The sequence below is a fragment of the Belonocnema kinseyi genome, chromosome 7 (genome assembly GCF_010883055.1).
Source record: "Belonocnema kinseyi isolate 2016_QV_RU_SX_M_011 chromosome 7, B_treatae_v1, whole genome shotgun sequence".
Taxonomy (NCBI): Eukaryota; Metazoa; Arthropoda; class Insecta; order Hymenoptera; family Cynipidae; genus Belonocnema; species Belonocnema kinseyi.
Genome location: NC_046663.1, coordinates 75,399,252 through 75,422,994, shown reverse-complemented (window position 1 = coordinate 75,422,994; position 23,743 = coordinate 75,399,252). Strand labels below are relative to the sequence as shown.

At 29.9% G+C, this 23,743-nt stretch overlaps 1 protein-coding gene across 2 annotated transcripts in view; it reads right to left on the bottom strand.

Annotated features, from left to right (window-relative positions):
• Positions 1-23,743, bottom strand: part of LOC117177467 (multidrug resistance protein homolog 49-like) — a 200,887-nt gene that overhangs the window by 160,269 nt on the left and 16,875 nt on the right. For both annotated transcript variants that reach the window (XM_033368182.1, XM_033368187.1), the window contains exons 2-4: positions 10,908-11,012; positions 6,930-7,319; positions 3,943-4,211 (exon numbers count right to left, since the gene is read on the bottom strand). The gene's annotated coding sequence lies outside the window, so the exon portion shown is untranslated. The remainder of the gene's footprint in view (positions 1-3,942; positions 4,212-6,929; positions 7,320-10,907; positions 11,013-23,743) is intronic.

Below are 23,743 nucleotides of genomic sequence, written 5' to 3'. Positions count from 1 at the left end.
CGCATACTTTGAATAAAATATTTGTTATCATTCTCTTGAAATAAATGTGTTTTTTTTCTTGAAAAAATACCGGTTTCATATGTATACACCTGGTATATACTTTCGATTATTGGATAAATTGAAGGGATAGGTTGGAAAGCAGTTTGCGCTGAACCTCTGCCTTTTATGTCCATATCATTCATCTTACTTTGTGAATTAAATTTTACGTAGATTGAGTTCAGAATGAAGATCTTTTCTTATTATTAGTATTATTATTATTATTATACTGTAATTACTACAAGATCACGTTATCCATATAATTATACATCACACCGCAAAATAAGATGGTCGGTATTGAACATGTGCACGTGTATTTTTGAAAGTAATTATTCCTACTTTGTTAGTATATCATATTTTAACGAATTATTTCAGCGAGTGTTTGTGTCGGAAAAGGCATTGAAATCTTATACCCTGTTTTTTCTCAAGTCGCCTTGGCCGACAAATAGAATTTTCTACGAGATAAGAAACTTTATACATTTACGATCGGCCAGATCTGAACACTTCTTTCGGCATGCGCTTTCAAGTGTCGTATGTATCTCGAAGAGTTAATGATTAACTGTTATAGATCTACGAAATCGTGTCGAAACCAAAACCTCCCTGTAAACAACGACGGGATACTTAAGGAACCTCATGTAATGGAAGGGTCAATGATCTTGCTCGATCCTCTAACTAGAGCACGTCACTCTGTTCAATTTTTTACTGAATAAATTGATTTCATTTCAATTCACACATTTAATTTTTATTCCGAAATTACTTACATCGGATTAGTTTTCGGTGTAAGGCACCTAAGCAAAGGGGCAGGTATTACTTGAATTCTTCAGTTAACTCTTACTTGTTATCTTTCAGACAAACGAATATTATGTATTATTAAATTTAAAGTTTTTTTTAGCGTCTAAGAGCAAAGGAGACAATAATTGTTTGTTCACTCGTTGACAAATTATTGTCTCTTGCGTCGTTTTGGAGAATCGCTTCTCTACATGCGCCGTCGTCTCCAGTCAGTGGAAATTTCCGGTCGATCGGCGAATGCCAACAAACCCGCGCAAGACGGCATTTCAATTGAACGCTGCCTTTTTCAAAACTCAGTAAAAAGCGGAAAAAATACTAGCACGCAAAATACAATTTATCTGATGGACATTCGCAACTCTTACATAACGATGTGAGATTCCTTGGGAACTAGAAACTAAAGCTTAACAGTTACGTTATAGAAACTTCTTTAATTATCTTCAATCATCTGTTTATTAATAGTTTCAGCTCGAGTTTCACACTCCATTCCCTTGATAGTTTTTTGCAGAGTGCACTAAAACTTTTCCACTGCGAGCGATTTGAAAATTTATTTCTTAAGTGGAGCCGAACCCTTATTTAAATTCAAAAATTTATCAGGTAGCTAACTCAACTTTAATCAAAAAAAGCAAACCCTCTCCCCATCTAGATAAAAACTCAGTTATCCTCAGCTCACATTTCCATTAAATTATTGCATTTTTATTATTTGAGAAACAAGAAGAATCTAACGATTTCCAATAAAGCACCCTGGAATATGCAGTAAGAGTAACAAAGAATGGTAAATCAGTATAGAATCAATATATTTCCAAGCAATCTTTACGGACAAAAATTACAGTAATTGAATACCCAAATTGTACATTGCACGATTACTACAAGCAATACATATTGCGTATTGTGCGTGAACATCATGTGGTTTGCAATATTTTAAATTTTGTAAATGCCACTATTGCAATTGCTGTTGCAAAAATCAATTCCTTATTACTTTCTCATAATCGTAAATTTCATTTTTTCATGCTTTACTCATATAAAGAATGCAACTATAGTTTTAACCCAAATTTGCCACTTCATTAAGGGATAGTCCGTAAACTAAGTTAACAATTTGAGGGTCACGCCAAAAACTACAATAAATAACAGGGGGGGGGCAGTGGAAGAGACTTGACCAACTTAGATTAAGTTTAATACGTTTCCAAACATTATATCACTATATTTTAACAAAGTTTCTAATTTTTGTGCAAGACGACACTGCAACAGTGCAGTTCAATCATAACTTAGTAAGTTATAAAATCACTATCATACTTCAGGCTCCACACTGTCACTCCTGTATCCCTCTTTTTCCGTTTTTCAAAGAATTTTTTTTCCCGCTATTTTCAAGATACTTTACCCTTTTTTAGTATTTTTCGCTCAGATGCGAGCTTAATTAATAGAACCAAGTAAGAAAATGCAACTTTTCTTGATGAAGTTATTTTACTTTATTTTTTTGGTAAAAAGCCTATTAGGTTTTTAGATCGCAAATCATATCGCTTAAATAAAAAGTCTACTGTCTGCAATAAATTGAATTCTTTTCTTGAAAATGCACCTGATTTGTTAAATACTCATATTTTTCATCAAAGAATCAACTACAGGGTTAAAAGTTGTACTTCTGTGATAAAACGTCATGTTTGTTTTTGTTTAAAAATCGTATCATTTTTGGTGGAAATTTATTTTTTTACCTGAAAATTTAACAATTACATTTTTGGATGAAAATTCATGTATTTTGTTGGAAAATCGTCCTTTTGGGAGTTAAATGTTATTCTTGTTTAGAAAAACCTTTTTGGTTGAATGTTGAACATGTTTCGGTGAGGATTTATATTTTTTGGATATAAAGTTAACTAATTGGTTTATAGTTGAATTACATTTTTTAAAATTAACTTTTTTGGTTAAGTATTCATCTTTCTTTTTTTATTCGACTATTTGGTTGAAAATCAACATTTTTGTTGAAAATTCATAGTTCGTGGTAGAAAATTCAACTGGTTTGCAGAAAACTTGTCATTTTCACTTCAAAAATTAACAATTTACTAAAAAATAAACCTGTTTGGTTGAGAATTAATTTTTCGTTGAAAATCCATTTTTGGTTGAAAATTCAACTAATTGGTTGAAAGTTCAAACAACTTTGCTAAAAACTCATTTTTTTCAAGATTCACGTTTTTAGTTGACAATATAAATATTTATTTGAAACTCTTTTTTGTTGTTGCGAATTAACTTTTTTATCTGAAAATTTAACTATTCGTTTTGTAAAGGAAACTTTATCGTGTATAATTTGAAATGTTAAAATTTTAATAGAAAATTCGTCTTTTTAGGTAGACAAATAATCTTGCTGGTTGGGAATTCATCAATTTGATTTATGGTTCAACCACTTTCTCAAAATGTCACCTATCTTCGTTGAATTCAATTCTTTTAAGATTAAAAACTTAACTATTCGCTTTAATTTTCATGAATTTCATTAGAAATTCATCACTGTAGGTTGAAAATTAAAATGTTTTGTTGCAGATTCGTCCTTTTGGATGGAAATTCATATTTTAAGGTAGAAAATTCACCTTTGTTGGTTAAAAATGGTCTTTTTTGTTGAAAATTCAATTATTTACAAAAAATTCATCATTTCGGATTGAAAATTTTACTATTCTGCAAAAATTTCAATTTCAATATAGTGTCTACATATAATTTAATACAAAAGAATTTATTTATCCAGTATTCTCCTATTTGCCTGGAAAATCACCCGATCATCACACGGTTAACGGCTTCGTTCCTTGGGTGGGGGAGGGGGGGATACGGTCCAAAATTGTTTAAGTAGTTTTTGAGCGGCCCCTAAGTAGTGTCAGATAATCCCTATAGTTAAATCAGGTCGACATACTTTAGAGCAAGTATTGTATTAGAAATGCAATTAGGATATTAATAGACCTAAATATTTATACATTATTTATCAATCTCACATGGTCAATGTGAAGTTCACTATCAAGGTCGAATCGTTACCTTAAACTTTTGTGAGTAACCTCACAAACTTAATGAGAAAATTACTCTTTCTATTCATAAGCTACATTAGAAATCAATTTTCAAGGAAAATATTGAATATTTAAAAACTGTACTCACCATATTGAAGAAACTCTGCCTTGACGGCACAAAAGTCGAAAGAAGAAAGATTTGATTTAATTTAGCGCTCAAAGCGTATCCACTATAATTTGTAACTTCTCCAATTATACGTCAATAATAATAAAATCTGCTTCAATATATATCACGGATAAAGAAAATAAACATGGAAAAAATATCACTTGCAATCCTTTGGTTTTTCCTTATTCCTTACTTTTCGCTAAATTTCTTTGAGCCTCACAATATATTTATAGCATTTGTATACCTAAAACCTGAAAAATGCAAGTTTGTTAAAATTAGAGAGTACGCGTGATAATCATCTTTACATTATGTTCTCAAGTGAGCCAAGATCATTTGCTGCGAAACAACTTTCACTGTGGTTTCAGTGTTTACTTATATTGATTTTCAAGAAAAATCTGCTGGATTAGTGCTAAGTTGGAAAATGTCAAAATAAGAGTGTAGAAATGTACATATTATTGTCCTGTCAAGGTGTGCTCTCTTTAAAATTGTATAATATTTAATATTTATATATTGACCTTCCAGTAAATTCTATTTTTTTAATTATTAAATACATTTTAAATGATTTTAAATGCAAACATGCAACGTTTAAAGATTTTGTTCGTGAAAATAAAGCGATTTTTATACTTTTTAAATGGTGATGAACAAATCTTAACTTTTCCATTTTCCAAATCTTCTGAGTTAGGAAAGAACTGTTTTTATTCGTTTCGAAGTAATTAGCATAACTTTTCGGCACAGTTGAGCACAGTTGTAAATTTTCTATAAGTCTCTAAACTTGTCATCGCCATCAAATCAGTAATTGATTTTTATTTTTATTTTGCATTTTCTCTAAAGAAAAAAGAATTTTAATCATTTTACTACTTTGCAGCATACAGCAGATTATTGAAATCATTCAAGTATTTGATTCAGATAGCCATTCTCATAGAATATAAATTTAAATGAAGTCTAGTTTATTCTATTCTTAAATCTTAAATTATTAAATTAAAAAAAGGAATTACGAGACACGAAAAAAAAATATTATATACTTTGGTGAATATTTACAAGTATTCGTGGCATTTAATTTAAAAGGGAAAGGGTGGGTCATGAATTTCATTTATTTTTTGATATTGCATATTGCTTCGGGTACCAAATATTTGGTTGTAGGGTTTTGCAAAATTTTCAATATTTTTGTAGATATTGCTGATTGAAAACTGTGTCCTATTTTTATTATTTTTATCTCTGTTGGTTTTGATCAGACGAGAAAAATACTTTTATGCAACTGTATGCAGAAAGCATTGAAAGTAAATACAATTTAAAAAATTAATCGAAATATCAAAGTTTATGTTGCTTATTTAATTAATAATGACTTATTTTTTAATGCTAAAAAAATGGTAAAATCAGTGCAAACTATTTCTAGAAAAGCTCGCTTATATTATTAAGCAAATATAAAAAACTTTTACTTATTATAAAGAAATTAACTAACAAAAATGCTTTCTTAAGGATTAACAAGACTCAGATATTTTATTCCATACAATTTTCGTCACAATTTATGTGAAAGTAATATTTCATTACAATTTATTATATGTTAACCATTGTTTTAAATTATTATCAAATTTAACAAACAGGTCAACTTTAAGCTGCTATTGAAAAGATAGGATTTAGATTTTTTATGCAAGGCACTAAGAATTACTGTTTGGTAACCATTTTCGGCATCAATTCATTTTTCGGTGAAAATTATTAATGGTTTAAAGAGATGTAATGAACAAATACAAAATTCAGTCATTTTTGAGCATATATACTTTTTTCAGCTTTAGTTTAAAAAAGCTATGTTTATACGTTAAAAAGTAGCAAAAACATTAATTTGTTAATTGAATAATTTAAACGAAAAAATGTTTACCTGCTGGTAAATTAACCACACAGACGGTTATTGTAAAAAATACTGCTATTTAATATAGTTCAGAAAAGTATATATGTTTAAAAACCGATGGATTGTGCATTTGTTTATTAAATTTATTTAAACGATTACCACTTTTTACCGGAAAATAAAGTAACTGAAAAAATGTCCAGTGAGAAATAATTTTTGGTCTATTCCATAAAATGTGAAAGCCAGTAAAATAAACAATAACAGCCATGAGCATTTAAAAAAAATTAGTCTTTTTTTATTTCGCGTTGTTCTTAGTGTCAAAGAACAAAAATTTTAAATTGTTGCTTAAATAAACAATATGGATACTGATATTTCTATTTAGTTATTTTCTGTAATTTAACACTTTCTGCGTCTGAACAATGATAAGCAGAGATAAAAATATGTAAAGTATGGCACAAATTTTAAAAACTCTAATTTTCAATTATCAATATTTTCCAAGAAATAGCAAATTTTGAGAGAGAGAAAACCTTTTGACTACCCTTCCTTTTCAAAAGGAATGCCCCATTCATCAGTTATTAAACTGAACAAAATGATCAACCAGTCTAAAATAAAACGGGGATTACAAAATTCTTACATAATTTAAACTACAATTCCAAACTAGAATATGTTTAAATTTGCTCAACCACAGCTCATACGATTTAAAAATGTACGGACTTTCCTAAATCATTTAATTTCAGATACACTCATTTTTAAATTTTAAATTTAAATACCATACCAAAACTCATTTTCAATCATTTATCTTTTACAAAGTGTAGAAAATTGAAAGCTGGTTGAAAATCTTTAAAAATAGAAATTATCGACTTAGGATTCCAGATCCTTTATTGTGACCCATTGATTTGATCAAATATATCAGTGAGATTCTCGTAGATTTTTGAAGATTTTCGAGATCTTCGGCGACATTTTAAACTGTTTTTGAGTCGCTGAATCTTGGGATCTCCAAAATCTTGCAAATCTTAATCTAATTTTCGTCATTCTGAATCTTTGACTTTTTGATTCTATTGTGACTATGGACAAGATTTACGAAATGAATAGCTCATTGAATAATATTTTTTGAATACTTTATATTCACCTGCATAAAAAATAGCACGTCCAGGGTATTGGGAACTTCCCAGATCACAAATAATCACTACTGGATCAACATCGAGCCAGCGAACTTTTTGGAATACCTGCTAAGCACCTGAAAAAGCATAAATGAACCGCGAACTGCTATCCTGCAATGATCCAGTTAGAAACCGATCTCCTTGCGAAACTTTGTAAGAATACTTATCAGTATCTTCGAGTCGTAGACACGCATTCAGCGTTTCAATTTTTTCGGACTTTCAAATCCTTTCGGTTACATACCACGGGTTGCTCTCATGCAGTTCAGGAGTTATAAATGTTCCCGTATATTGATCATCTTATTGTTTGTGTTACCGATAAACCTCCTCTGCTTCACCATATGGCCTCCTGTCAATCTAACCTACGCAGATAAAAGACCAACATACAATTATGCAATGCAGATAATACAATATTCATGATAAGGATAAGTGACAACTCGGAAGAATTTTTCAGTTAAAGAATTCTTTCAGTTAAATTATAATGAACTGTTGTACTCGGAAAGAAGTAATAACTATGCATGAAATTCTACTGGTTGAAGAATATTTTAAACATTCCAATATTTAAATGTTACAGACTCTTAAGAAGTAAAAGTTGATTGTTTTTTTAATTTTTAAAAATTTTTAATGCTTCAAATTATTCTTATGTAAAAAATGTGATGTAACGACATCTCACATACATTGTTGTAAAAACCTGATTCGTTACGACACGGTGTAAATATAACTTTTAATGGCAGTTGCCAGTTCGTTTATCTATTATTAAAGATCAGAAATTTTTTGCCCCATTAATTTCGTAAATTAAAATTTCCAAATAAGCCATTTTTCTCATGATAACAATTATTTTTAAATCTTTCTAAACATTATGGACAAAAAAGAAAATTTTGATTGTAAATGATCTTTGAATGTTGGTAATAATTCTGTTCTTAAGATATACCTACTACAATATAATTTGTAAACTTTTTCAGTTTTAAATAGATGCGAAAATAAAATTATAGGTAACCAGATTTATGGGAAAATTTGTAATGATTTAAAGTGTTATTTTAAAAGATTATTTTAAGTTTTAAAGCAATCAAAACATGTCGAAGAATCTGAAAGATTTAAAGGCTGTTTTTTTCATTTTTCAGGATTTTAAAAAGTTAATAAGAAACCGCATTATTTCAAAATATATTTAGAGGTTTTAAAATATTTGATTGCAGATATAGACTTTGGAAGATTTCGAAAAAAAAGTAGACGTTGGAGACTTTGGAAAGCTTTCAGAAAAATAAAACAATGCTTAAAATTGCTGAAAATTTTTGAAATGATTTTTATTTTTAAAAATTTATTATAAGGACACTTGATAGTCTAGCTGTTTATAATTTGTAAAAGGTAAATATAGTGTTAAAGTTGTAGGCAGCGGTTCCAAATATATAAAGGCACGATTGTCTGGCCCAGTTTAATTTTATTTTGTTTAAATAATAAAATTTCATTAATTCTATATTTGAGATGTCCCTCGGAGTAGAGCTTCATAGAGCCTGAGCTAAAATATAATTAATTAAATTGCATTATTCAAACAAAATAAAAACTTAAATAGGCCAGACAGACATGTCCTTATATCTTGAACCATTTCCCAAAATTCGAGCAGTACAAACGCATTTTTGAAGTTAAAAAGTCGCAGAATATAATAACTTGTAATAATGGGTCACGTGACAAACTGTCGCATATCAAATGACAAAATTTAAATAGATTTCACAACATTTAAAATTATTTCTTAACATTTCAAAAAAGATTGTAATAGATTTTAAAGTAACATTTTTCAATTTTTTAAGATTACAAAATGCAAGGAAAAGTTCAAATAAGTTTAATATGTATATATATTTAAACGTTTTAAAAGATATGAAAATAATATGGAAGTTGAAAAGATTTTTAAAAAATTTGAAACGAAATGATTTTATGATTTTTATGAATTTTCATTTTGAAAAATTAATCTCAAAATTTCGAAGAAACTATTGAATACTGTAAGACAGTTTTTTCATTTCAAAAAATTTCCAAATTTTAAGTATAATTTAAATCTGTTTAAAAGGTGTTTAAAATGTCATTTTATTTGCTAAAAATTTAATCTTTTAGGGCTGAAAATGCAACTATTTTTATGCAAATTTATGCATTTTGTTGAATAAAAATTCGTATTTTTTTTACAAAAAATTAATCTTCTTTGTTGAAGTTTGATTTTTTTAATGCAAATAAAATTCTTTTCTTAAAAGTTCATCTTTTTTGATTGAATTCAAATGTTTTTTATTTAAAATAAAAATATTTTTTGATTTAATTAACAACTATTACATTTTTCATTGGGAGTTTAGCTTTTGTGGTGGAATAGTCAACCACTTAGTTAACAGATGAACTTCCTTCTTAAAATTTTTTTTTTCGTAGATGATTCCTCACTTTAGTTGAAAATTGATCTCTTTCGTTAAAAATGAAACTATTTTGCAGAAAATAGTTCATTTTTATAAAAATGTAACCTTTTTTTTTAATATAGCTGTTTGGTTGAAAATAATTATGTTTTGGTTAAGAATTCAAATATATTTCACATAAAAAAAACATCTTTTTCAATAAGATGAACTGTTTTTTATTCAAAATAAAAATCTTTTTTAGTTATAAATTTAATTTTCCTTGATTTGACGTGCCTTAAAAATTTTTGAATCTTTTTACACTTCCTCAAGAATCTTAGGAGCGTACGATTGATCTTGACTCTTTACATAAATTGTTGCAATGTAGCACGCAAATACAAATTTTTTCCCAAGCACATAACTTTATCATTAAATGTACAATGTACTCTTAAGATTACATACGTCCTTGCATATTACTAAACTCATTACCATTGAACAACACACGTGTGATTTGCATGAAACGACAAACTCGCTTTAATTTGAAGACAGATACAAAAAAGTTAATGAAAAGAAACAAAATCTTTAAGTGCCTCATAACACTAAAACTTCCATATACTGGTTATTATCTTGTTCATAGCATCCTATTAATTCGTTGCGTGCAAATATTGTTGTTTTTTTCTTAATTAAATTGAAAATTAAACAGATGCTCACTAATTCAAAAACAGAAATTCGGACTACATAATGAATAAGTAAATTTGAAGAAGTGAGTAAAACAGCATGGGTCAGAATTCAATGAGAAGGACTGAAATGGAACTTGCCGAGTTTTATTGCAATATATTTATGTCCAACATTTCATTTGAGATGAAAGAATTGCGTGGCGGGGCGTCGGTAAATTTTATTGGACTCAATTTGGATCAATTTGATATAATAGTGTTTAACATGAATGCGACATTGACGGTCATAATGAGCCTAGGCGTCAAACGTGCCTCAAGATTTCTGAAGTACAGCAACATAAATTAAAGTATTCGATTTCATTTATTATTTCGAAAGAATAATTATAAAACAGAGCCAATGAAGGTGATCTGTAAAACATTGTTTATTTGAAAAAATTAATACAAATTTATATTTAAACAACTTTTTCTTGCATAAAATAATTGAGGTATTAGAATCATAAAACTTGATAAAACATTTTCCTATAAACACAAAAAAAAACGAAAACTACTAGAGATCAAATTTAAATTGGTTTATATAAATTTATAATCTGTTACGTCCACGTAAAGCAATTTAATTCTGCTTATCTGTGTTTTTCTTGACAGGAAACTGAGAAACAAGGTTTCTTCCAAAGAGGTCAAGTCATTGAATTCACATTTTTAGCACTGGTTTGTTACAAACAATCATACCAAAACCATTCAATTTAAATAAAATTGAATATTATCATTAAATATTTTGGTATAAATGAATTCAACTCTTTTAACATAGGACCACTGGAACATTAACAGAATTTTTCTTCGGGCAGTTTCTTTTTAATAACTTAATTTTTTTATGATTTCCAAGATCATTTTATATATTCTTTAATTAATCAATCACACTTACACTCATCGGTTACGGGCTGTGTGGTTGTACTTTTTGCTGCAAAAATCAATAAAATGGCCTCCTAGCCTCGGAAACGTAAACCCATTCACGTACTCGCAAAATCAACTGCAACAAAAAAATACTTGATTTAAGAAATAATCAAATCGTTGCCACTAAAAGTCATTTGTATGAACTTAGAATTAATTTCCTAATAATTTATGGTAATTTTATCCTAATTTGTACAGCCTTGATAACAAATATGAGATTTTTTCAAAAGTTTGTATCACAATCCACATAAGTGAAAACGAAGGTATAAAAGACGTGAAAAAGTTTCTACGAGTTCATAAGAAAATTCCTGGTTTCCAATCAAATTTTCTAAGAAATAGTTTGATTTTTAGATATTTCTGTAGCCATATTTTTCTAAAGCAAACATTATATATTGTGATAGTAAAAGGATTTTTTTATTAAAAAATGGGGCATACTTCCGAAAAGGCCACCCACGAATGTTCGTGCTCATACTTGGCCCTACGGGTTCATTTTGCATCCCCGTTCAAAGTCCTGAAAGGTTTTATGGCGCAGATTAATAGGAAAGAAGTTATTAACATTGATTAATTTTTCTAAATACCAGTTTACTTCTAAAATATAAGAAAAACTGATCTGAGATCAAAATGCTTGACTTTTTCGACGCTCGCCCACAACTCGTACTGAAAACATACACTCGTCGAAAAAGTCCCTCTTCTCCCTCTAGGTGCATAATATACTATTAAATGGTGGACCTTGAAAAAAAGTAGAGATTTTAGGTTGAATTTTCACCTATGCTCGCGTTTTTAAAAAGAGTATTCACGATGTTAAACAAGTTGTTGTGATGTTAAGTTAGTATTTTATGTCTAAAATTGCGAATGTTTGAAGAATTGTTTACACGAAATTATGTAAAAATGACACATTTTGGGGTAAAAAGCAAAAGAAAAAGTACTAATTCATCAGTCGATGTAACAGGAAAAAAATAGTAAAAAATATATTCTACAAAGATCATGAGCCATAAAAAAGATTGTTTAATCTCGTCTTTAAAATAATATCCTTTAAATAGGTATACTAAAATCAAATGAGATGCAAAATGTTTGTTCAATCATTATCTTACGAAGAATAAATTCCTTTAAATTATACGGAAAAATGTATAGCTAAATACGCGATAGTTATCCTTGATCTAGCTATAAAGATTGTTAGAAACGTACCAACGATATTTGTAAAATTATTAAAGCAGCTAAATAAACTTGTTTTTCTATAGGAAAAGGTTTTTGTTCTCACAAAAGGAAAAAAATAGACACTTTCAATCTTTTTCAATCTTATGTTTCTGTCTTGATAAAAATCTTATATTAAAAAAATCAGAGAAACCATCAGCAAGTCAATTGATCTATTATGTTATAAAGAACAACTTTTTAACGTACGCTAGTGTTACATTTAAAATTTAAATCAAATCTTCATTTTAAAAAATAAAACATTTTTTAAAATTTATACGTTGCTACTAATTGATCGTAAAAGAGCATCAAAGGCTTTCCAATAGGTCAATGGACGCATCTCGAAGACGCGAACAATTATATACAATACTGTACTGCTATATATCCCCAAATCAAAAAAGTCGTATACGCTAATTAATTTAATCAATTCGAAGGAAATTAAACGACACGTACTTTATTGGATCGATAAAAAAAAGAACTTTTGGATTTTGTTTTGCATTAGGTGGAAATTCCGTTTTTAACCAATTTTATACTCAAATGTGAACAACAGGACAACATTGTTTTCTTTTTCTTCAAAATAATACAATTTGATGAAGTCTGATGGACTATAAGATGTAGTTGATAAGATATTTTTTTAAAAAAATAATGAAGAAAAATAATTTAAGAAAAAAACAGTATAAGCAAAAAACTGTTTCTAATTATCTTCAAAAATAGTCTGTCAGGGAAAAATGTAAGTTAATGTTTTTTTTTAATAACATCGTAAAACATATTATTTAAAAGATACTATTTCAACCTATTTTGTTCATATTTGAGTAAAAATTTGGTACATAACGTGTTGAAGAAAGTGTTAAGAGACTTATTTTTAAATCCCAAAAGTACAAAATTGAGAATAGAAAACTGTCAGGGGTTTCAAAGAAATTATCTTTCAATTTTTTAAGAAAAATTGCCATCATTTTGTTTACTTCAAAGTTTTTTTACATAATTTTCAGCGACGTCCAAAAATAAACTTAAAGTTAGATCGGATATAAGATGAAAAATTTAAGTACCTGCATTAGTTTATATAACATCATATAATTTAAAGGTCGACAACTCTATTTGATAAACACGAGCATGAACCGCCAACAGAATTAAAATGAATACTGTCTCACAAGGTTTTATAAAATCAAATTGTAAATAAAATGATACAGTGTCAGTTGAAAAACGGCGACATTTCCAAAATAGATAAAAAGATGACAAATTTACAAAGTAGGTGAAACAGATGACAAATTTCAAAAAGGTGAATAGGTGACAAACTGTGATCACTGTTTTAAGCAAAGTAAATAATTTGTTCAGAAATTAAAAAACAGTATTTTTAGGTCATGGCAGGTCATGAAAGGTTGTTAAATAAATCAATCGATGAGTCTCGAAAACGCGAAAAAATACATAGCATTTTCAAATGTTATAAAGAGCTCCACTCGGAATCCCGTTCAAGTAACTCCCATTTAAGTCGTTCCTAGAAATTGTAGTCCTCGGCATTTTGCAGATGCTATGGCTATGGGACCGAAGGGAGAGGCGGTGCTCAGTCATGCGTGACAAACAGCACCGTAGCGATCAGACATGAAACCGCACTTAAATGGGATTTCCAGTGTATTTCTAGATCGTTAGAGGACATAAAAGCGTTTTGAATGGATATTTCGAAATATCAGAAAAGCTGAAACAAAAATTTAGAAACCACCCCACCGTCTTTAAAAACAAAACTCGCCCTAATTAAAAAAAAGTACGTGTTTGGCTTAAAAGTAGCGAGTGCAAATGTATAATACAAAATCACCAATGTATGACACAGAACAGGAGAAACTTATAGGAGGCAATGATGTAACAATGTCGTCAAATTAGAATAAGCACCCCATGACTCTGGTCTCAAATGTCTCTCACAGATTTGCATCTCAATCGCGAGCCTTGGTGGCGTCTACGTTGGAAACTGGTTGGAAACCGTCATGAATTTTATTCCAGTCTCATATTTTTGATTCCACTATAGTATTTCGTTTCCCCTATCTATCATAGTATTCTCGTTTCATTCCACTTCCTAAGGGCGTGTGTACATCGTAAACTCTCTCTTATATGATTCTCGCAACTTCCGCTACATCCTTTTGGATATGTAAATCTACAGCAGCCACAAGCAACCTCAAAAGGCGAACGCTCAACAAAAGTTTCCAAGCCCTACTTGAAGTAAAGTTATATCTGAAACACTTTCAGCTTAAATGACTGCAAGAAATTTTTATCTAAATTTTACATCGTGATAGATGAAGAGATATAAAAGTGATCCGAGGAAGCAGTGCAATCATTGTTTGGTAGATTTAACGAAATGCTTGGTTTCAAAGTGGACACTGAACCCGGAAACCGGGAAAAGACCGGGAATTTTCTGTAATTTTAAGTAAAAAAAAACTTTAAATTTATAAAAGCAATGGTCAGTTTTAATTTCGACAGCAATACATAGTAAAACGTTCTATATGGTAACAAATACAGTGAAACTCTTCAATAGCCCTCCCTTGTATAGCCCTTCCGAGAATGGACGCCGCGCCGCATGTGGGTGTAACAGGTGCTGCGCGGGGTCAGGCGTGAACAAACAAAAACGGGGCAGGCTATAATAAGTTAGTTGCCACCCACCGTCCTGTTTTCAAAAAAATGCATCTTTTTCTCACTCTTTCACTTCAATGCCAACTGAATTAATATAGCCCAATGAGAAAATTTTAATATTTTTCCACACAAGGTTATACATTACTGATGTTGAAAGCACCAGGATTAGTCACTAAACCGTATACTCATTGAACGAAGCCAAAAACTGCGTCCAAATAAAGTTCAAACTATTTTTAAAGACTTTTTGCAAAGATATTACTGATTTGCTTTTTAAATATTGTGGACAATTACTATGTTTCCAATTTATTCAAGATAGCTATTATTAGCCACGCATTTATCAATATACAGACATCATTTTAAGGTAAGAATACTACTATCGTGTATTTTCAATCAGCAAATTTAATTAAAATCCAACAGGTTTCAGTTAAATCTATAGTAACTATGAAAAAATAGTAATTTTCAAAACGTGGACACTTCTGACCTCAACATCTTTTCGTTTAAATTTCTCACTCATTCAGCATATCACCGGTTTTACTTTACTCAGGAATTTAAATTGGTTTGCTAAATACGCTGCGGAATTGTTTGCGCTTTATCCACGTGCATGACACCATTATTATGATTATAGTCCAAATTTGACTCAGCGGGGAAAATCCGAAACTGCTGCGCTGATCGCCTTTCGCCCAAATGTCGTGTTTAAATTTGAATAAAATATCGGAATTTAAGAACATTATAAATTACATTTAAATTGATAAAATAATGAAATGATATAAACATCTGTTTTTGTAGTTATAAATTGAACGTATCCTTAATATAAAATCTCTAAACGATATTGTCGATTTCGATTGTCATAATACTCGATTTTCATTGCTATATGCGTGAGACACGAGGTGTCAGTGGGTTAGACAGTGTTGGAAAATATTGAAAAAATTGTCACGATTGCTCGTTCTTTGATAGCTACACGCGTGCGAGAGAGGCATCCGTGGAGTTAATGGAACGTTACACGTGTTTTCTTGAAGTAAATGATCCCAACGTAGCTGCCTTGATCTGCGCTTGCTTGGATTTGAGTGACTTTCATTGGCTACGGTGCGCGTCTGTACTTGCTTTTTAAATACGTACGCGAACTAGAGCCAATGAGCACCGCACAGTTCAAGCATACGCAAGTATTTCTGGATCACTGTTGGGAATAATAACCGAATCATTTAAACGAGCTATCTGGACCATTAAATATATCTACCTGAGTGCCTGCGGAGAATTTCTCAGAGCTTCTCAGAGCCTTGAAAAACTTTAGCATATACTCTGAGATTTCTGTCGGTAGGGTTAGTATATTTTTAATTACAAGTTAATCTTTAAGATATTATTTTTTTATTAATATAAACATCAGCATAAAGTAATATTCCTATGAAGCATGGAATTCGTTATGATTTTTGTTATCAAAGTCCATTGCTGGTTTAAAATGCGATTACAACTTTTTTAGATTTTGAGGTTAGGAATTGATTTTAGAATACAAGAACGAACTGCTGGTCGTAAAATTATACAATTTATGCGACTTTAACGTATTTAAAATACACCAATATTACACTAACTTTACTCAATATCAGAAAAGAACCATTAAACTCCTTGCAGTTTACCTACAACACAAAACAGCTGCATAAAATATATAGGCTTCCAATGTTTTATGTGCTTTTAAACAATATATGGTTTGAGAAATGTGGGATTGAATGAATTATGTTCAGGTTTATGGGTGTATCGGGTCTTCCTATCTGCCGATAATTTTGCTAAATAATACTCAATCTTTATTTCATGAAAACACAATTTTGAAAACCTCCAGCAACAGATACATACTGTAGGGATGTACGGGCCCTTTCATTATCATCCAATGGTCGGCGAGAAATGAACTTTTGACCAACTAAAAAGGAACTTACAAGAAAATAGTTGAATTCTCAATCAAAAGATGAATTTTCAAATGAGAAGATTTATATTTCTAACAAAAAATACAAATTTTCAACAAACTACGGGAATTTTCAAACAAATAATTACATTTTTAAATAAAAAAGATTAAGTTTCAATAAAAAATATCAAATTTTAAACAAAAATAGAATAATTCAGTTTTAGTATATAAAAGTTAATATTCAATAAAAAATGACGTTTTATACAGGTTATTTAAAATTTTAACCAAAACAGGCGAATTTGACACCAAATAGTAAAAGTTTTATCGAAAAAGATGAATTTTCAATCACAAAGATTAATTTTCTATTTTAAAAAATCTTTTTTAACAAATAATAAAATTTTCAACTAAATCAATTTTTAATCCAAGTACAATAATTTAAAACGCATTTAAAATAAGATAGAATTCACTTAAAATCAGGCAGATTCTACACGTTATATAGCAGAATCAAACAGAAGTTTGATAAAAAAAAAGATGAATTTTAAATCACAAAGATTAATTTTCTATTAAAGAAATTTTTTAAAATAAATAACAGAATTTTGAAGAAATTGTTGATGTAAGTTTTTGGATGTAGGGTCAGGTGAATTAAAACTTATTAAGTTGTTTCAAACGTTTCGGCACACAATGGTGGCCTTCATCCGAGAGTTTTATTAAATCTGTGAAAAGTACTCAATATCTTGTAGGTACGCAATTTTACAATTGGAAGCATTATTTTTTGATTAATATCTTAGTTGTGAACTAATAAAAAATGGAAATTACTTATTTTTAAATTTAAATTTTGTTTAATTTTATTAAGAATTATTGATAAATCTTGCAGTAATTTAAAACATTATTTTATTTTAAAGAAGTACAATTAATTAGAAAACAATACCAATGTAGTCGAAAAAGTTTTGCATCCAATGTTTTATTTAATGAAATCATTTTCAACCGAAAAAAGTTGTTTGCACATTTTTTTCAGTGACGTATAGGTAATTATATTAAATTTTTTATTACTTTATTCCTTTTTTGTTATTTTTCAGATAATCTCTAGGTACGAAATTTATTATTATAAATTGTAAGAAACCTTACACAGATGTAAATTGTTTTATACTAAATTAATTTTCAATTCAAGAACAACATTATAAAAAGTATTTAGAATAAGATAGAATTAATTTAAAATCAAGCAGGTTCTATACATTATTTAGCAGAATCTCTCAGCGATAAAAATTTTTTTATTGTCCTAAATCGCGTCCTATCAAGAAGTGATTCTTAAAGAAATTGTAGATCTTTTTTGGAATAACCATTTTTGTTAATTCATCTTTTTTTGTATCCTACATAGTTTGTCCACAAAATGGAATTTTTTATTTTCCATTATTTTTTGTGCAGTCAAAATTTGAATTTTCTATTTTTGAAGAAAATCCAAAAATTGGTTATGATAATCTTGTAGGGATTTCAAAAAAAAATCTTTTTCTTCTATTGACTTTTTTTTATATCGTGCGTTTTTTGGCTTCAAATTTGGATTTTCGGTTGATTAAAAACATTTGAAAACGCTACAACTCTGAGAATTTTCTTTTTATCGAAAAAAGTCATTAGAATAAATTGTTTGTTCTTTTCAATACTATAAATATCCGTACACAGAATTTTCAAATTCAGAAAAAAGTGGTCTAAAAAATTTTCAAAATGCGCTGACTTTTTGAATTTTTATCAAAAATGGCTGGTTAACGAACTCGTCCTTTCTTTTAGGACCTAGAAAAAGTGTGCCAAAGATGGATTTGATTCGTTCATTTTTTCGAGAGTTATCGTGTTTACGGGCGGACGGACGGACAGACAGATGCCATCGTGAAAACCTGATTTTTGGATTCAGGAGGTCTCAAAACGTGGAGATCCGTTGGAAAAGTGTGATGTCAAATTTCCGACAATTCTAATACTTTCTCAATCATAAATGATGAGAATGTAAAGGGACGAATTTTTAACAAAATCTATAAAAAGATTATTTTTTAACCAATAAGTACTGCACGTAAAGTAAGGTATAATTTGTGGTAACAATATTTAATACTTTTGTTATTTTTATATTCATATTATTCACTGTGATTATGCATTCCTCAACTCGTAAAAATAACACGTAAACTAGCAAAATACCGACGTCCAACAGAGAAAATTTACCCAAAAAAGAAAAAAATCTAAAACTTTTTATAAGATTGTTATATTAGGTGGGCTACACGTGAAGAGATTTTAAATGTTATATGTTTACTTTGCATGATGACACGTACATAAAACAATTTTTCATAATAAGATTTCATAAGATCCAGGTAGAAATTTCTAAATAGCCGAATACAAAACCGCACATCACATCACATCTTAATAAGATCGAATAGGAAATTCCAAAATTTCCTAAGAACCCAACATAGAACTTACGAATAAAACCCTCTGTCAAAAGTAATAGGATTTATTAGGAATCACATCCTTCTAAGTTTATATTTGCTTCTAATAGACTTTTTTACTATGGAACGCTTTGGTGGAAAATAAATGATATTTGTAAACATTCAAATATTTGTTTAAAAATGTATCTTTATTGGATGAAAATGATTTTTTTTTCTTCAAAAATCACCTTTTCAACTTGATAATTTTACTGTATTCTAAAAACTTCCTCTTTATGGATTCAAAATTACTTTTTACAGTAGAAAAATCATCCATTGTAGCTTAAGTTTCATTTTTCTTGTTTGTAAACGACCTTTTTATTAAAAATTTAACTACCTTCTGAAAAATTCGCCTTTTTGACTCGCAAATTCATTTATTTGTTTAAAAATTTAACTTTTTTGTTAAAAATCCATTTATTTTTATTAAAAGTTCAACTGTTTGGTTGTAAGTGTAGCGGTTTGAGTTAAAATTTATGGATCATGATTTAAAATGTGTATATATATATAATATTTTGTTTGTTGAGAAATTACCTTTTCAGATCTTGTATTATCTTATTTACCTTCTATTTATTTGCCGTTTATTATTTCACCTTTCCGGTTGATAATTCAGTATTCTTCTAAAAAATTCTTCTTTTTGGCTTGAAAATGCAATGGTTTTTGGTAAAGCTTGAATATGTATTGTTTGGAAATTTGACTTTTTGGTTGAATATTAAAATATTCAGTTAGAGATTCAATTATTTTATCAAAAAGTCAACTATTTTCTAAAATATTCTACTTGAAAATTGAACTTGTGCCTCCTACTGGTTCTCCCTACTTCAAATGAAAAAAGAAACGCAAAAATGGAAACTTTTCAATTTCAATGATCGGGAAAAATGTTTAGTATATCGGCAAATGACTGAGAATTTTTTTCTGAAAATAATTAGTGGCCACCCTGGATTTTTTTAGATTCAAAAAACTATTTTTGTAGTTTAAATTCAACTAAAATATTTCTTAAATAAACAAGATATTTTTTTCCATATGCAGAGCAAATTAATAACCAGGAATAATCAGACAATTAGTGTTTGACCCTTGGTTTATAATACCCTCGTTGAGGTATTATAAACTCGGAACATTTCCTTGCCTCATTATCACGGAGAATTAAACTCTAATGCAAATGTCCCTAAAACCCCTTTCGTCAAAACTATACGCTCATCTAGTGAGGTAAGACTCAATTACAATGTTAGAGGAAATTGCTGTGACCATGTTAGCGTATATGAACGTGACTTGTGCCAATTTCTCAGCTGGGAAAATTAATATAACCTCTTCACTTACAGGTAGATTATATTCCTTTTTAATATCAGGACACATCGTCATCAGACTGTCATTTATTTTCAAAAAGTTTTGTAGTTCGTACTAACAGATAAGCAAGAAACTTTTTTTATAACAAAATCACAATTGGATAAAAACGCTGCATACAATTAGCAAATAAATTCAGCATTGTGAATGGATGGTAATTTGTCATGTATTAGTTAGCGCAGTTATCAGCTGCCTTTATAATTGTTATCCAGTTTTGTTATTGCAAATAGCAGGAAGATCTTAATTTGAATTTAATCGTCGAATTTCAATCTACACTGTTAGAAAAATCTGTATGAGGTTTAATATACATTTGTGTGAAGCAAATGTGCATTACCGCTACTGAAATTTAACATACATTTGTGTAGTTAATTTATTATACATGTGTATTAAATTTAATATACAGGTCAGTATAGCAATGTGCGTGAAAACTCAACCTGCTTTCATTTCTTTAAATCTTGTCAAATATTCTCAATGAAATTAATAATCTAGAATTCGTAGACTCAGTTGTTATTTATAATGAAAGTATAATGCACGGGTAAAATTTTTCCTAATTTTGCTCTAAATGGTCAAAGTTTAAGGAGGATACAATTAATTGTAGGTTAAGTCTGTTATTTATTTGCTTAATTAAACTTTTCGACTTGTAATCCAATTTTATTTTTGGTTAACAGGAAGAATGTATCATGTTTTATTATTTAGAATCGAAAATTACAGCTAAACTTATTTTACAGTTGTGAAAAATGAAATTATATGATTTTTCTTGTAAGTGATTAACATGAATGTATATGAAATTTAATATACGCGCTCTTAATGGCGATTTCATATACTTCATATATTAATTTTAATACACATAGGTATATTAAATTTAACATTATTTTTAACAGTGTAGTAATAATTTTGCTTTTCTCCTACAGCCTCAATGTTTCTTAAAATTAGTATTATTTATTGAAAATAAGATCTCTCTTTTATAGGCCTTTCAGCCAAACATGATCGACTGTTATCATTCGATACCGTCAGCTTATTTTTTTCTCTCAGAACAGAACAATATTTTGGTACCCAACATTTATTATTCTCATGCAGCGTCACCATATCTCGGTAGCAACGTTTTATTCTAGTGAAATATTGAAAATCCGATTTTTATTTTCAGCCGGAAGCCTACTTCCAGATCCTGTGAAATTGTAGCCTTAAAATTCGTTGACGACTTACACAAAATTGACTTTTTTTTAGGATAAAAATTTTTCAACCGCATTCAAAAACTTAGTCTCTCGGAAGAAAGTTTTTATTTAAGCTGATAATTTCATTTCTTATCGCAAATATTTGAAGAGTGAGGAATCAAAAGGGCCTAAACACAAAATTTTCAAAATCGTTTTTTTTTTTCATTTTTGAATTCTTCGATGTAATCCCTACATGAAAATCTTTTGCAAACAAATTTAAAAAAATTCCTTCATTTTTTTTAAATCATCGAAAAACGCCGAAGTCCTAAGGAAACAATTAGCAGAGATAGAGCCGAAAGAACGAAACATTCATAACATAATGTAAATATTTCTTTTCAAGCGACGCATTATAACGATCGTTAATATGCGCGCGGCTCGCGGAGATAGGCCCTTTTGATTTCTCAGTACCCTTGGACTCATAACTCGAAAAGTTATTAGTCTAAGAGCCGAGGCCGTTTTTGGCGAGTTATTAGGTAACGATTCTGCCACTATTTTCCTGATTGTTGAGAATGTACTGATCACCAAATGTGGCTTCTCCAGGGGTAGTCCGGGGAGAAGGTGTTTAATTACTCATTCGAAGTTATAAAAAAAATTATTAAAATAAGTCATAGGGTAACGGCTTAATATTTCTGTGTTGAATGTCAAGACAATTATACAATGTTCCGAGCAATTGGTAGCACAATAGGCCGGTGCGGAAGGGGGGGGGGGGCAGAACGATCTAGAGGTGTAAAAGAAGAATATGTCATTTTGAAGTTATTTTCTAAAACCCAAATTTTTTATATAACATTCTACTCATTATTCAAAACATATATTCGAAGAGGCAGAACAAAATCTCGTGGATAACATCCTAGCAGAACATCGCGAACTGCCCGGTTTTGACATTGGTCATTGTTCGTCGGTTGACGGCCCTGATACTGCGAGCAGAGTGGCGTAAATTATGTGCCTAGTTACGCTACTGATCGTCTTCGGAGCACAAGTGACCACTCTGCTCGCAGTGTCAGGGCCGTAAACCGACGCACAATGACCAATGTCAAAACCGGGAAGTTTGCGATGTTCTACCAGGATATTATCCCCGAGATTTTGTTCTGGCTCTTCGAATATATGTTTTGAATAATGAATAGAATGTTATATAAAAAATTCGGGTGTTAGAAAATAACTTTAAAATGACATATTCTTTTACACCTCTGGATCGTTCTGCCCCCCCCCCCTCTTCCACACCCGCCTATTGTTTTTTTTCTAATTGTCTCCACATTCCACGCAGAAAGATTCAGCCGTTACCCTATCATTTATCTTTTTTTTTTACAACTTCGAATGAGTAAATAAACACCTTCTCCCCGAAACTACCCCTGGAGAATTCACATTTCGTGATCAGTATATTCTCAACAATCTGGAAAATAGTGGCAGAATCGTTACCTAATAACTCGCGAAAAACGGCCTCGGCTCTCCGACTATATCCATAGAAGTGAGTACAATTTCAAGCACAAACGTGTCTCGACGTAAAGAAGCGACTTGTGACACTTGAATTTTTTTCAACAAAAAATGGGAAAATGCAAACGTTTTTCCTGCGTCCTGTGAAATTTGAAAAATGGTTGTTAGGCCCTTTTGATTCCTCTCAGCGCTTTGGTATCATCAGGTTGCGTCATGCGGCAAATGCAACATAAGTTATTCATGCAGTCTTGTCGGTTTACTCTTGGGATTCCCCAGATTTAGGATCAAGACCAAGGCAAGGTGTGCCCTTAACTAGTATTATATCGGGAGTAGAGTGTATAACAATTAACCAATATCAATTAATATAAGTTCTGTTTGGTTCTATTTCTCAGAAAAAAATCGACTTTGTGCATCTATACGATTAACAGTGTCAGAAACTTACTTTCGTTAGATGATTTTAATTTATAGTTCGATGAAGTTGACACTTGAGATGTATGATACTCCTAGGACTAGAAATTTTATAAAAAGTATGTTCACTCCGTTATCACGATATCTAAAAAATGTCTCGCATGCGGGGTAGACCAGATCTGTCATTCGAAAAAAGAGAAAAATTATAAATACAATAGAGATCGAAGAAAAATTACATCAAAGCTCCGCACAAAAGTATTATATTAGAACTAGCGTGACTGAGCCA